Source organism: Sparus aurata, chromosome 2 (genome assembly GCF_900880675.1).
Source record: "Sparus aurata chromosome 2, fSpaAur1.1, whole genome shotgun sequence".
In the NCBI taxonomy this organism is placed as follows: Eukaryota; Metazoa; Chordata; class Actinopteri; order Spariformes; family Sparidae; genus Sparus; species Sparus aurata.
In genome coordinates this window covers 1,205,039-1,221,526 of record NC_044188.1, presented here as the reverse complement: position 1 = coordinate 1,221,526, position 16,488 = coordinate 1,205,039, and the positions used below count along the sequence as shown (strand labels likewise).

General features: G+C 43.7%; 1 protein-coding gene across 5 annotated transcripts in view; it reads right to left on the bottom strand.

Annotated features, from left to right (window-relative positions):
* LOC115569871 (leucine-rich repeat and fibronectin type III domain-containing protein 1-like protein) overlaps positions 1-16,488 on the bottom strand; it is a 302,682-nt gene that overhangs the window by 231,071 nt on the left and 55,123 nt on the right. For all 5 annotated transcript variants that reach the window (XM_030398095.1, XM_030398102.1, XM_030398070.1 and 2 more), the window contains one exon: positions 10,796-10,835. The gene's annotated coding sequence lies outside the window, so the exon portion shown is untranslated. The remainder of the gene's footprint in view (positions 1-10,795; positions 10,836-16,488) is intronic.

Sequence of the window (16,488 nt, the reverse complement as noted above, 5' to 3'; positions counted from 1 at the left end):
TATATTTTCTGAACAATGCTGATCTAAAGTTTTCAAAGCCAAGGTGACCTGTGCAATTAAAAATCAGATTCTGATGTTTCTGAAGTTTTTGTATTTAGCCTTGATTAAACAAACTGTAATAAGTGAAGCTGTGAGCAGAAAACAGTTGGTTGATTAATTAATTTTCTGTCGATACACTAATTGTTTAATCAGCCGACCTTTTCAGCTCTGTGTAGCCTGATAATCAATGATAAGCAATTCTGTTTCTGTTTTTTTACGCCACTTACAGAAGTTTTGTTTTTTGAAACAGAAAATTGATTTTACTGATTCAGAAATCTGGAATCAGGCTTCTTCTTCTTCTACCTTCATTTTTCATTCTGTCGGCCGCTGCGACTTAAAATGTCCTTCAGTTGACCAACTGTCCCGAAATATTTCACAGCAATTATCAAAACTGTCCAATCATTTTCTTGCTGATCTGTTGAATTAGAATTGTTGAACAGTTGTGGACATCGATTAATCAGTCAGCTGACAACCAGATGTGGAGGCCTGGATTAATCTTAAAGTCAGATAAACTAAATAAACCACTCATCTCGCTTTGAGACGACATTTACGTTACATTTATGTCTGCGTCCCTTATCATCCTTCTTCTCCCTGTTTCTGGAGGATGCACCGCTACGATCCTTCGTGGCCTCACATATCCCAAGATCCAGTGGTGTGCGCAAACTTTTGGAAGGGTAGGGGCGAAAAGAAGGGCACTTTAGCGTGCGTTTTGGCTCCCAAGAGGGCACTTTAGCGCATGTTTTGGCTCCCAAGAACGGACTTTAGCGCACATTTTGGCTCCCAAGAGGGCACTTTTGCGCAAATTTTGGCTTCCAGGAGGGCACTTTAGCGTGTGTTTTGGCCCCCGAGAGGGCACTTTAGCACGTGTTTTGGCTCCCAAGAAGGCACTTTAGCGCACATTGTGGCTCCCAAGAGGGCACTTTAGCGCACATTTTGGCTTCCAGGAGGGCACTTTAGCGTGCGTTTTGGCTCCCAAGAGGGCACTTTAGCGCATGTTTTGGCTCCCAACAAGGCAGTTTATCATGTTTTAACCAGCCAAGGGGGCAGTTTAGTGTGTTTTGCCAACCGAGAGGGCACTTTGGCACGCTTTTTTGGCTCCCAAGAGGGCACTTTAGCGCACGTTTTGGCTCCCAAGAGGGCACTTTAGCACGTGTTTTGGCTCCCAAGAGGGCACTTTAGCGCACATTTTGGCTCCCAAGAGGGCACTTTAGCGCATGTTTTGGCTCCCAACAAGGCAGTTTATCATGTTTTAACCAGCCAAGGGGGCAGTTTAGTGTGTTTTGCCAACCGAGAGGGCACTTTGGCACGCTTTTTTGGCTCCCAAGAGGGCACTTTAGCGCACGTTTTGGCTCCCAAGAGGGCACTTTAGCGTGCGTTTTTCAACAATTGGGCCCCCCCCCTTGTGCACATCACTGCCAAGATCCTTTGTGCACCCAAAAAAAGAAGAAAGAAAGAGAGTAAATGGCGACATTGCGTGGCGTAGATCTTCACTTTCGCGGGCCTGGGCGGCAGAAATCGTGACGTAAGGGTAAAACATCTGTTGACGCAACCAGGAAATGCTCCAAAGGCTAGACCGTCACATTTAACAACGGCTGACGAGGTTAACAAGGTCTCTCTGAAGGACCTCATCCTCGTTATAAGACTGATCCTCGTATGATCTTTTCCTAAATCCAGTCAAGTAGTTTTGGTGCTTTCTAATTTAAAAGTCTACCAGACGTGACATGTTCTTACTTGCTAACTCAGCCACAGAATATAAGACTGCACTGTTTTCACAGGTATGTGAGGCCAAACGTCTGTTACTCGGTCTGATAAGATATCAGGTCGTCTTCTGCTCGGGTTGAATCGGATGCTGACGGCTGGACGTTTGATCTCAGCATCTCTACTCAGATGACTTTACAAACCGCCTCCACAGCACCAGTTAATAATAAACTCTTATTCACATTCAGATAGCTGCTGCCAAATCATTCCCACAACACTCAACTCATTGTTTTTGCAGGAATTAAAAAAAACAACTGGACTTATTACAATTAGCTCAGAGATAATATTTTGAAACGGCACAGTTCCCATTGTGATTCACAATCCCTGCTAATCCGAAACCTCCCTGCAGCAGCAGTACGTGCCAGAACGGCCCCTTTATTTCTGTCCAATAATAAGCGGCCCAACAGCACTGCCGTCCCAGAAGCCCCTGCGGTTGCCATGGTAGTTAATAAGGCTCGTTAAGATCAAAGGCACAAAGAAGACTGTTGACTCTCCAGGGGAGGCGAGTCGAGCCCAGAGGAATGCAATTAAGGCTGAAGCAGGGATCCTCCACGTACCTGATGCTACGCTAACAAGGGCGGCTGCAGCTACAGAAACGCACCGCAGCTTCAGGAGGCATGATCGCTATCTGTGTGTGTGTGTCTGTGTGTGTGCAAGAATGTGTGTGTGTGTTAGTGTGCAAGAATGTTTGTGTGTGTGTGTGTTAGACTTTATCTGGATGCCAAAGCGAGCAGTTTGTGTGTGTTCGTCGACAAAAAAGCTCCAACGTGTGCACACGAGACAACATCAGGTGTGTATTCCTGTTTAACTTTGTGTGTGTCTGTGTGTTGTCTTTGTGTGTGTGCAAGAAAGTATGTGAGTGTTTGTGTGCAAGAATGTGTGTGTGTGTGTTAGACTTTATCTGGATGCCAAAGCGAGCAGTTGTTGTGTGTTCGTCAAAGAAAAAAGCTCCAACATGTGCACACGAGACAACATCAGGTGTGTATTCCTGTTTAACTTTGTGTGTGTGTGTGTGTGTGTGTGTGTGTGTGCGTGTGTGTAATTGAAAGCAATGGGTGGGCACAGAGGGAGCTGAAATGGATAATGGGTGCTCACTGAAGGCAGGAAGCTCACCTCTAATAACACAGACTGATGGTTACAATTACTATAATCACTAATAGATTGAGTGTAACTGCCATTTTAATGTGATTCTTTTTTTTTTCACGAATCGCAGAAATAACTTTGAACCGGAGCGAGCACATTTAATCTAATTACACACAGAGTTCAATTATCGGTTTCGAGCGCAGTTTCTCCGAGACGGTCCATTAGCAGACATGTTTACTACACGTCTGTTAGTTCTGTGTCCTGAGGAGCCCGTTATCATCAGGAGAGACAAAAGAGGAAAAACAATGTGTGGCGATAAAATAAAAAAATCTATTTTAACAGCACTACTGAAATTATAATGAACAGTTCAATATCAGAACAACCCGGAGCGCTTGATTAAAAACAGAGGGTCAAAGAAAATGAGAAAAACTTTCGTCCTTTTCTTTATTTGAGAATGTCTCTTCAGTTTTGTTAAATAAATAAAACAGTACATGAAGAAAGGAGGACGTACGGATATACTTAGAATATCTTTGACACTTTTACGGCCAAGTGAACAGAATAATCTGACCAATCAGTGGGTGTCAGATGCTGAGCTGAATCTTAGAGAAGTCATTATTTTACGATTTATTGTTTTTCTAACCCATCAAAACACAAATGAATTAAATCAAGTGATGACCAGAGAATAAATCAGTACTGACAGAACGACAACTAAAACTGAAATGTGCAAATTATGTTTATTCACCAAAATAAGAGTCCAGGGGTCTGCAAAAAAAACAAAAAAACAAAAGAAAGAAACACGTTTCAGAAACTGAAAAACAAAGTCGAGTTCTGTGTTTCAAAACGGTCCACATTTGGAGTCGCGCTCACAGCTAGCATCCAATCACAAGGTCACATCGAGGCAATGTGTTCTAGCCAATCACAGCACAGCAGTACTGGCTTATCATCACAACACGGCGCGACTAGTCGACCACTCTCAAGCTCTATTCACACAGGACTAGTATAACCTGGGGACCTCCAGTAATTTGTAATAATTGCGGTGGTCGTCTGTGATCTTAATCCCGAGCGAATCTGCCATGTCCGTAATTTGTAAAGTATAAATTCCAACACAAATTATCTACCATATTTCACCAAACACAGAGGTCATGTGATGATATTAGTCCCGTGCGAATCGGCATCTCTGTGATTTGGGGTCGTTTTTAGTTTTTTCTTAAGGTTTTTTGTGTTTTCCACACCTTCTTTCCCGGTCAAGAATTATGGAGGCTGCGTTGGGAATTATAAATGAAAGTTCTGACAATTCAGGAGGCTCATCAGAAGAGCGAAATCTGGAAAGATGATTAGATGGATTACATGCATGGTAGCATGCAATAAGGAAAATTTGTCCATCTTTCAACAGGCTCACCAGTTATTATATTAAAAAATATCTATATTTTACCATTGTGCTGCTCCAGCAAGGGCTCCGGTGCGATCGATCCAGGAGATTATGTCAGTAAATTCGAGAAAATATATTTCCATACGAGCATTTTTATGATCAAGGTGTGCTGATGTTTAAAGTCTCCAGGATCACACCTGACCCAGGAGTCACATGAGCAGTGCTGTGGTTTCTCTGGTCGGGGCTGACGAGGGGGATTGTTGAATATAAAATGCAGAAATCGAGAACAAAACCCTCACTCACACACACACACACACACACACACACACACACACACACACACACACACTCACACACACACGCACGCACACACACACAGAGTGTTGGTGGTAATGGTGTGGTTTCATGTCTACGAGAGAATAATCAGTTCGATCAGACCCACGAGAGACGCGTTAAAAGGATAAATGTAACGTCGCCGTCACCTTAATGGGATTAAAGAAAAAGGCTCAAACCAGCTTTAATTAGCGAGCGTGAGTCACTTCCACTTCCTCCGCTGAGCTCATGTACACTCTCACATCGGAGCAGTGATTATTTCTTCGTACTGTGTGCTGAAACGCAGCGCTGCATTTAAACTCAACTTCAGTTTTTAATTCAGAAGGTCTTTGTTTGTCACCAGAGGGGCAATTAAAAAATTCATGCACCGGAGATGTCATACTACAAACATGAACACTGTTGACATCCATAGTGCTGCTAATTAATTAAAAAACAACCTGTCAGAAAACGATAACAAGTAATAACTCTTTTTAAAAGGGATGAGAAAATGTTAACTGCGATAAACAATATTAATTTTAAAGCATCTAATTATAATGGAACAATAATGAAACCTATTAAAGAGCAATGCACTTTTAATTGTTAATATTCAGACGCTGGAATTGAAATGTTTAAAAGTATATTAATATTATAAATAAACAAAATAAAACCACACAAACACAACAAAAAAGTTAGTTAGCTAGTTCGTTATACTGGCATCACATCGGCTACTCAATGAGAAATGTGCGACTAGATAAAGTACGTACGATCAGTTGTTAACATCGAGGAATGTGTCGATGAATACGTGACAAATTCAAAAACAAGACAGTGTTGAGCAGGCGTGGACCGGCCACTGGGACCACTGGGACCACTGGAACCACTGGAACCACTGGGAACACTGGGAACACTGGGACCACTGGACCCACTGGACCCACTGGGACCACTGGGACCATTGGGACCACTGAAACCGCTGGGACCGCTGGGACCGCTGGGACAACTGGGACCGCTGGGACCACTGGGACCCGCTGGGACCATTGGGACCACTGGAACCACTGGGACCACTGGAACCACTGGGACCACTGGGAACATTGGGACCAATGGAACCACTGGGACCACTGGGACCATTGGGACCATTGGGACCACTGGAACCACTGGGACCACTGGGAACATTGGGACCACTGGAACCACTGGGACCACTGGGAACATTGGGACCACTGGAACCACTGGAACAACTGGGACCACTGGAACCACTGGGACCACTGGGAACATTGGGACCACTGGGACCACTGGAACCACTGGGACCACTGGGACCGCTGGGACCGCTGGGACCACTGGGACCACTGGAACCACTGGGAGAAGTTCTGGTGGTCCCGATGGCCCGAAATGTTAAAATGTGTAGATTAAACATAACGACTCGGGGCAGCGACAGTCCTCAGAACTGTAGACCGCCAACCTGATGTTATTATCTGTCTGTCTGTCCGTTGAGAACCCTGAAGTCTGACTGAGCCAGAAGTTCTGACCGGTCCAGCTCTGAAACAGTGTCTGAGACTGGATCCACCGGTACCACAGAAGACAAACATCATCAAATGTTTCTTCTAGTCACAGAATGTTTCCTGTTTTTTTTGTTTGAGCAAATTATTCCTGCAGGTTTTTAAAATCTTGACTCAAAAGAAACGTCAGTAATTATCTGATCTCCCCGTCTGAAGCTTCGTGGGGCGTTTTGAGTGTTCTGTTGTTGAACGTGTAATTAAATATGCATAGTTAAGATATTTACATCTTTCCTACAGACTGAAGGACAGAGTGAAGGTGATAGAGACAGAAGGAGGAGGACAGAGGGAGAGAGATTCATAACGAGGCTGACAGGAAGTGAGAGAGAAGCCAGAGGTGGTGTGACAGAGCAGCAGACGGGCGTTTGTGTGCGTTGCCAGTTTGGGAAAGCTCGGCGGGATAATTGGTGTCAGAGTCCAGCTTGAAGAGGCTGTCACTGCTCGACTCTGCGGGCTGGCAGGCTGCCTCGGAGGACAAAAGGTGGACGAGAGACAGCGATAAAGACCTGAGGATGGAACCATGACACAGTCTGAGCGCTTCGCTAATCTCTTCACTAAGACGTCTGAATCGTCCCGGTCAGTTTGTATCTTTGGCTTGATTAAAGAGAGAGAACAGCGGTCAGACTGTCCGTCTCCTCCTGAACAGCCAGACGTAGAAGAGAAGGCCGCTTCCAGTGAAGAAGCTCTGATGATCTGACCCGACCCGCCAAGCAGCAAACCACCGACGGACACGGGAAGAGACGAGCTGAACATCTGGCAGCTGAAGAGCCAGATGTTTGTTTAAGAGTTTGTGGAAACTTAATTGGAGCTAAAAGGAGAAGAAATCATGCACAAAGGCTCACAAAGAATTGAAACGTAATTGTGTTCTATGCTGATGATCACTGCAACTACTTTACTACTATTATTTTCTCACAATCTGTAAGAAATTCTGTTTAATCTGGTTGTTGTTGAAGAGCGAGCAGCAAACCTCACTGACAGGTCTGGGCTTTCAAACATTAGACTTCAGATAAGCTTCAGAAAAAGTCTCTTCCTCCCCTCGGTGAACACACACCGTCTGCTGCCACTGGTGTGTCTGAGGACAGGTTTGTGTGGCGAGCAGCGTTCAGGGATGGGTTCGGTTTGAACACGCTTCAAAGACTGCACAACAAAGTTGAAGGACTTAAAATAAATCTGGAATCCATTCAAGAAAAAAAGAAGTACAGGGACTGTCTTACTGGAACTCAATCAAAGACGAGAGACTGTTGAAAGATGAAGCTTCCTTTTAAGTTTTTAAAAACAAGCAAAAAAAGCACTTCAGGAGGAAAAACAGGTCTGCTGATGTGATGAACTTTCAGGGGGGGATGTATCAGGGGAAACAGATCTGCTGTCGTCGGAAAGAATAAGAGGAGCGACCACGTGATTCATGTTGACATTGAAAACAGGGCCGAGGGACGAATGAACACCAACACGTGTTTTAATTAGATTAATACAGAAATGAAAAGCAGCGAGTCGAAGCGAGGCGAAGTGGAATGTAGATAACTCCACAGCCTCATGAATCAAGTAGGAGGAGAAACTCAGCAGCACTCAACATTGTGTTCGCTGAAAACTGTAAGTTAATGCATCTCTTTCTAAAGAAGAAGTCGCGACGCTGGAGATCAGCCACATGTTGCTGCAGCTGTGTGCTCGATTTGAAACTCAATCTAACTGTTGTAACCTGAGATTCATTTGTACCACCATCAAGGCTGTTACGATTCCTTGTGATGTGTTCGCCAAAGCAACACATTTTCCAATATCACTTCATTTGATCAGTAACCTGGAAAACAAACACATCTCGAGTCATCTCTCTAATTGTCCTGCCACGACAGCTCAGAGGGAAACTGCAGCCGCTGACTCCAAAGTGCATATTTTGTACCGAACTGCTTCACAAACACTTTAAAAATAACCTGTTTGATATTTTTTCTATTATTATCTCGATGCTGGAAATCACTTGGCGACACACCGACAGTCTGCTTATTTAACGGCTGTCTGATGCCATCTGTGTCGCCTCACTTGTAAGAATTTATTTCCCACTTACGTCTTTTTATTTATATTCCTCACACGCTGTATGAATGTCCGCAGCTTCTCCCCTCACACAGTGATTTCACTGTTTTTAAGAGTCATAAGATCTAATCAGGTCTGCAGATAAATAAACTTCTCTGAGGCAGCGGCACAGTCAAATGTGAGGCTTCCATATTGGTGCAATGAAGCATCATATAATCCATCTGTTTGCTGTTTGACTCCCTCCCTCTGGGCCCAGTGAGCAATCTAACAGCGCATTAATTGTTCCTCCATCTTCGCTGCTGCATCTTTAACACAAATATTCAAAAGGGCTACATCATCTTTCTGCATATTTCTGCTCACATTCCCGATTATTGTTCACTAGTTTTCCAGTATGGACGACAGTGATCGTTATCTGTGAGCTGTGTGTGAGAGTGATGCTGATGTTTGTGTTTCTGTGGTGTGATATTACACCGAACAGAACACAGTGCAGCGTTTAAACTGCAGGTTTAACAAAGATGAATCTGAAAACTGGAAATGCATTCTTGAATTCATCCATTGCTCTGGCATCTGCTGCTCAGCTCTGTTAATAGCCCTTTTTAGATAGAAAAGGCGGCACATTTGCTCCAAGGTAAGGACGGCAATGTCTTTCTAAAACGGAGGTGTAATATTCCTCCTTTTCTAAAAGCCGCCTCTGAGGTAGGCGTAAACATGTGACGCGATGTGAAGCTTGAAGTTGGGCTGTGAACAGTGACAACGAATTTGACTTCAAAATAAGAGCTTTACATTGCACCCCATTGGAGTTTAGAACTGGGTTTTTAGAAGGGGGCTTTTAATTTGAAAGAAGCGACCAATAGTAGCTTGCCGCTACAACAACAAGCGAACAGCGAAGACAGCTACAGAGACCGAGGAGACGCTAGCATCTCCTGGATCTCAGCAGCTGTCCAGTTGTTCATCTTATGATGGACTGACTGCTGTGATCAGCTGTTTCCTGGTTTTAAAACTGGTTTTAAATCCCCGGCTGTGTGTCGCACAACAGTGCAGGTCATCCACACCTCCACCCACCTCACGCAGAGGCCGGCACATTGACGGCTCTGATTTAGATAGCAGGCGATGCAGAAATAAGTGTACCCTCCGAGGCGGTAAATCGGCGGACCAAAACAGACCCCCAACTTGCCGCCCTCTGTCTAAAACCGCGGACCGAGCCGCCAAAAGGACGGGCAGATTTGCGGCTTGGTGCCCTGTATAAAAACAGCTAATGAAACAGAGCAGCAGCCTCTGTGGTCAACCACCAGGTCTCACACACTTTATATTCATTAATATCATATCGTGCGCAGTATTCCTGCAGAGCTGCGCTCTCATATAGACGTTACTTCTGCTCATAATAGGACTTGTTCAGCGTACTCATGCATTAGCATACATTTAGAGTGTTAAAGCACATATAAATATACATGAACCCACACCTACACATACACTCCACATACTGTTCTAAGTGGACTGTGCATGCTCAAACATGCACATGTCAAGTGAACCGGCTGGCAGAGGAACACGTGTGGCTTCTGTTGGAGGAGGGTTGTGTTTTTATCAGCGCTGCAGAGAGCAGAGGAGAAGGTGAGCTGTGAGAAAGAGAAGTGTCTCCATAAAGAGATGATCCATCACTTCCTGCAGCCATTAAAGGGAAAGTAGTTGTGTTTTATGACGGGCTGTTTGGAGTAAGTGCAGGGTTAGGGATGTCTGAGAACACAAGGAGCATTTTGAAGAAAGTCATAAATCTCCAGACAACCAACGACGAGGACGTTTGAACTTGAATCACGACTCTGATGGTGAAAGTTTTCAGACCTTCTCACCACACAGATACACTGATGGGTTACTAGCTTCACTGCTTCAACTGATGAATTAAATCCTCGGCAGCCTACCGGACCAGGAGGTTCTGAACTGGACTTACAACTAACTGGACTTACTAAAAAACTCTTAAAAGATCCGGAGACGCAACAGAGATCACGAGTATTTCCATTTTTAAAGAGTCTCACCTTCTTTTTGCCGTTTACGCTGCAGTCAGTCAAAGACGGGAAATACTGATCCGGATCGGATCACGAATGATGATCTGATTTGCTGAATTTGATATTAGTTGGACATTTATTGTAGCGATTGTGTCCAACCCGACGTATTAAACAAGACCTCTATTAAAACCAAGTGTTTAACCAGCAGCAGGCGTTCGCAGAGTTTCTTATCTGCGGCCTGTTTGAATCCCGCAGCAGACAGCGGATGAATGACTGCAGTTTAACTAACAGATAACACAACATGGTGGATCCAGTGTGATCAGATAGAGGACGCTCTGTCATTACTGCAGACCCACAGCCAGATAATGTCCACTCTAATCTGATAGGGTATGGACGTCCATTATTCAGGCAGATATTGGACCGTCGGTGGTCAGCGAGCCAAGATAAGAGGCGGCTCCATTAGAGGATGGTGGGCGGCGACTGTATGTGTGGCTGTGGACAGAACCGCTGGTGTTCTGGTGAGTGTGTGTGTGTAACTGAAGCTTGCATTTGTTTATCTGGACTGTAAGAAGCTTCTGACTGGACTTCAGCCTCTGATACAGAACCAGAACGCTCCAACACGACCATAATTCTGCTTCCTGTGATCTGAGTTGGGGAAAGAAATCATCACTCACCTTTCTGTCATCTGGTTGCCAGATCAGTCCGTCCTGACACCTGAAAAAGAGAACAAACGGACACTTTTATTATATTTTTCCACTGGTTCTTTTTTGCGATTGAAATTAACTTCAGGAAAAGCCACATGACTCGTCTCTGTAGGAGACTCCTCTGTAATCTCGCCCTCCAGCAGAATTACATTCATACATTTTTGAAGCAAAACAGAAAACCTTAAAAGACGTAAAAGTCCAGGAGTCGATTTTTCTTCTGTTGAATATTATTAAAAGGTGCAATTTGTAAGGAAATTGAGTTTTGAGTGCTCAAGTGCTAAACGACAGAGCTGGCTCTTTTATATGTCTTTCTGATTGACGACAATTTATAAAAAAGACAAATCCAACAGTTTGCTAGTCTCAGTACTTTTGTTGGAGACCATTTTCAGCAGCAGTTTAGTTTATAAAGAAAGTCAAAATGGTTTAAAACATGATGTCTTACAGTTCTTTAAACCAACAGTCCAAAAAGTATCTTTATGTAACATTTTAGTAGCTTTAATCACTGATTATAGAACAAATGTAATTTTCTTTTGATCCAGCTGTTGATTTAATGACCAGACGTCGCAGTTAAAATAAACTACAACAGTCGAGGACGAAGTCACATTCGGCCTTTAAAAATAAAACAGTTTGAGAAACAGTGGAAGTGAGTGGTAAGCTGCACGTCTTTACAACAACTCATTTTTACGACAGCAGTTAGAGAGAGGGAGATGACATGCAGAAGATATCATGAGTCACATCTGATGTTGTGAGAATACAGTTGAACCCACTGAGTCATCACGACACCAATCCTCATTCCATCTTTTAGCAATTTTGTCGCCAAACTGCATCTCTTTGCGATGAAGGGAAACGCCGAAACGCAGCGACTCTGAAAAGGCAAATGGATTCATTTTAAAGACGCAGAGGCAGCTGACAAATGGATGTCATCACGGAGGGAGAGGGAACGAACGGCGGCAAAAACAGCGGAATAAATTACGGGGACGAGTTCGGTTCCATCTACATGTCTCTGAATCTGATAGATGACTTATAAACACGGGCGGAGGGAGAGAGAGGGGGAGAGATGGAGTGTGATTCCAGGACACGGAAGGCAAAGATGCTGAGAGGGAGCAATTCAAAAATAGATTGATCAATCAGCTTCCAACACAGAGATCCTCTTCTCTCAGATTCTGTCCCACTTTCTCCTCCTCTCTCTCTCCACCCGTCATCCCCCTCCCGTCCTTTTCTTTCTCTTTTCCCTCCAGAACTTACTGTGGAAGAAATCTCATCAGGCAGTGTAGATTATTAAAAAAAGCCTCCTCAGCCTCTCAGCGTCCCGATTCAATTTGACTACTTGAGTTTTAAAAAAGCCAGAGGCTCACTTTGATCTCAAAAAGAGAAAATCCTCCGAGGTGATGACACACGCCTGATATCAGGAAGGAGCCGTGGTTGGATTTAAAAATATGTTATGTAAAGGTCAGGTGAAGTATTTACAGGTGCTGTGTGTCGAGGATTGGATGAAATGACTACGTAAAGTAAAGGTGCAGTACGTCAGTGTCTGATTGGTTCCCTTCTCGAGGTCGTTGACCTCATTTAGAAGAGTTTCTGATGACCCGTTGAGGGAGGAAGTCCCTCGTTTCCCTTCAAGCTCAATCAATTCTGAAGGTAAACACGAGCAGCAGCTAACGTGCTAACGTGCTAACGAGCGTCCTCAGAGGGGCTTTATAATCTTATAAAGGAGCAGCTACAGTCAAACATTCAACCAAGACACGAGCTATGACAGCGTGACTCTTCACAGATATGGTTTATCAACATGTTCTGATCCAGTTTCATATCGTTCTCTAGAGAACAGGCGTTCAGGATCTCCTCCCTGCAGTGAGGAAGTTGGAGAGTAAATCATCTCCTGGCTGCTGAAAGTAAGTCTGAGAACAGTTTTTAGACACAAGAATAAAACAGCAACTTCCAAACGAGGGCACGAGGTCAGAACTGCAGGCGGACAATATGCAAAGAAGCGGTTGTGATGTGAAGCACGACTTCAGTGGAGATGCTAATTTTTGATTTTTAGATAAAAAAGGAACTCCTGCAATTTGGATTGTTCTCTTGGATTCGATGAACTGTGAAGCTCGACTGAGCTGCTTTCTGAATGTTTCAGAGGCTGTCAGGCCAAAACATGTTCAGATAAGTTTTAAAAAGTTGTGTTTGAATACAGAGTGCTGGCAGACAGTTGATAAAGTCCCATTATTCTCCTGTGGGGAATGATGAAGTTCTTCCTCTTCTTCTTCCTTCTTTCTTCTAAGTTTTCCTCTTCCTGTTCTTCTTCTAAGTCTTCCTCTTTTTCCTCCTATTAGTCTTCATCTTCCTCTTCTTCTTCTAAGTCTTCCTCTTCCTTTTCTAAGTCTTCCTCTTCTTCCTCCAAGTCTTCCTCTTCCTTTTCTAAGTCTTCCTCTCCTTTTTCTAAGTCTTCCTCTTCCTTTTCTAAGTCTTCCTCTTCTTCCTCCAAGTCTTCCTCTTCTTCCTCCAAGTCTTCCTCTTCTTCCTCCAAGTCTTCCTCTTCCTTTTCTAAGTCTTCCTCTTCCTTTTCTAAGTCTTCCTCTTCTTCCTCCAAGTCTTCCTCTTCCTTTTCTAAGTCTTCCTCTCCTTCTTCTAAGTCTTCCTCTTCCTTTTCTAAGTCTTCCTCTTCCTTTTCTAAGTCTTCCTCTTCCTTTTCTAAATCTTCCTCCTCCTTTTCTAAGTCTTCCTCTTCCTTTTCTAAGTCTTCCTCTTCCTTTTCTAAGTCTTCCTCTTCCTTTTCTAAGTCTTCCTCTTCTTCTTCTAAGTTTTCCTCTTCCTGTTCTTCTTCTAAGTCTTCCTCTTCTTCCTTTTCTAAGTCTTCCTCCTCTTCTTCTAAGTCTTCCTCTTCCTCTTCTAAGTCTTCCTCTTCTTCTTCTTCTTCTAAGTTTTCATCTGCCTGTTCTTCTAAGTCTTCCTCTTCTTCTTCTTCTTGTTCCTCTTCTTCTTCTTCTCTTCCTGATCTCTGCAACATTTACATCTCTCTGCATGATTCAGCCCCTCCATCTGTTCCCTGTGTTACGTCACTGTAAACTGAATATATTTGGTGTTTTGTGCTGCAGCACCAGTTGATGACACCTATATTACAGCTCAACACAATAAACAACAAACCGACTATGAAATCGGTTCACACTGGATACGATGGTGTGTGTAAACAGAGCCGGCGTCCTCGCTGACCACAGCCACGCTGCTGCATCATTACAGAGGAAGCGGTGGTCATGCTTGTCTGATCTAATCATCTGCAGACCTCACTCCATCCAAACAAGCATTTACTGATATTATTCTATTAGAGCAGATCCTCCTCTGTGCATCTTGGTTAATGCTGGGGCCCTTTTAAAGGGGACGGCAGCGTGCAGGCAGAGAGGGCTCCGAAAAGTTCAAGCGCACTTTGAAGCCGAGTAAAAAGGGGAGTGCTGGAGGGAGGTATGGATTCAAGGGAAGGCTAATAGTCTATTATAGTGTGGTTTTCCTTTTAAAAGTTGGTATATGGGCTAATGGCATGCAGCAGGGAAAGTTTTTATGCTGATGACGGTGTATAGTTTCAAGTATAAGTAAAGAAGTAAACAGGAGAAGTGCTGAGGCATGAATGTATTAGCATCTGAGCTGCAGACGGGCAGGCTGACGAGCACACACGCATACACACAATAATCAATACACGCATCGTATCAATATGTGCATCCACACGCTGTCGGTTTAAAGAACACCACCACAGCGCGGGTGGATGTCGACGTGTGGTTTAATCTGATAGATGAGGTATGAAACCTTTAGCGACCCACAAGAAGAAGCTTCCCGTCAGGTCTCATCGCAGGAAAACAACGGCTTGACAGGAAAAACCATGTGAGAAAACCAAATAGGAGCGATTTAATATTTCAAATCTGCCTTCAGGTGGTTGTAAAACACACCTCGCCCCGCCGCGGAGGAGCGGAGGTGCAGGATGCATCCCAAAGTGTTTTCTGAAGAGAGTACAGCACAGTACAGTTCTTTATAATGATGTTAGAGAGGAGCTCACAGGTCAGAGGTCAGTGTGTAGACGGCGAATGTCAGCAGAGTTACTGTGATCCAGTAAAGATCTTGGAACGTTTTCGTTCCTGGACGAGTTTGTTAGAAGGCCGAATCTGACCATGACGTCGTCGTATCGCAGCAGATTATCTTTAACAAATCTGAAGCTAAATGATTCAGATATAGTTGTTATTCTAAGACGATGACACGCCCTTTTATATCAGTTAGATCTTGAAGTATGAACGTTCTGCCGAGTTTCTCTATCATAACAAAATCGAGGACATCAGGAACATGGGATCATTGGCAGCGTTCTTGGAAGAAAACTCACGTCATCTTGAATAAAATGAGATTTCTCTGGTTTGAACATTGTTGGATAAGTTTAGGATAATGTACTGACACAACTTAGCAAAATATATAACAGAACTAGTTATTTTTAGATATGATAATGCAGAAATGTTACATATTACATCTTAATTGCAGCTTTTACCATTTACTATTGCTGCATCCTAATCCTGCCTGAGAATACCTGATGTTCACACTTCCTGTGTGTATCTGCAGGCAAAAATACATAAATAAATAAAAAACAGAGCCTCCAGCAATAACCAAGGGGTAAATAAATCTTTTTACAAAGCTGCATAATATGACGAGAGGCCACAACTGTGACTCATTACAATTATCATGGTGTCACAGCAGCCTGTCTCACTGCTCTGCTGCAGCTCATTAACCCCCCTCACATCTTCACTGCTCCTCCAGAAGACGACGACGAGGCGGCGGAAAGAAACCCAGAGAGAAGATGACAGTGCAGAATATATGGCTTCACACACACACACACACACACACACACACACACACACACACACACACACGTTTATGGAAAGTGCCTGATGAGGAAATCTGATATTCAAATTTGACCAAAATCACATTTATTATGTCCTCAAAATTGAGCTTCAGATCACAAGAATAAGAGAAATATTCAGAGATCTTCTTCAGGAAATTGCTCCGTTATCACCACTGCAGGTAACGACACATCTGGACGCAGATGATACTCAACTAGATTCTTGTTTCGGCAGAGTGCTAACTAACCCAACCCCAGAATTTACTGTACAAGAGTAAAACCAGCGACAGACGGACCTCCAACTCACGCTCGCAGTTTGGTTGGATGTAGGCAAGAAAATCTCTATTTTAAAACAGTAAGAAGTCTCGACACAACATGAAACTTTGCTGGTAGTATCACCAGGGTCTCTACACATGAACACGAGCATTGAGAACATTGTTTGTGTACACAGAGATTACTAAAAAGAAGCTTTTTGAACAACTCACGTTAGCAGTAGCTTGTTCCGCTCGCCGCCGTCCTGCCAGTGGAGAAGTGTCGATCTCAGAATGTGACGTAACCTGGAGGACAGTTAAGGTGGAACTACTGTCTTCCAGCAACAACTATCCACGCCAGATCTCACGTGACTTTTCTGGCTTTTATTTTAGTATTGTTTCTTATATGAGGCTCCTTTTTCAACTTCAAGGTCAATATTGTTTTTCACTAACGACAAAACAACAAGTTATCCTGCATTTATATGGAACTAAGCTTTAGGAGCGTTCCACCTTAACTGTCCTCCAGGTTACGTCACATTCTGAGATCGACACTTCTC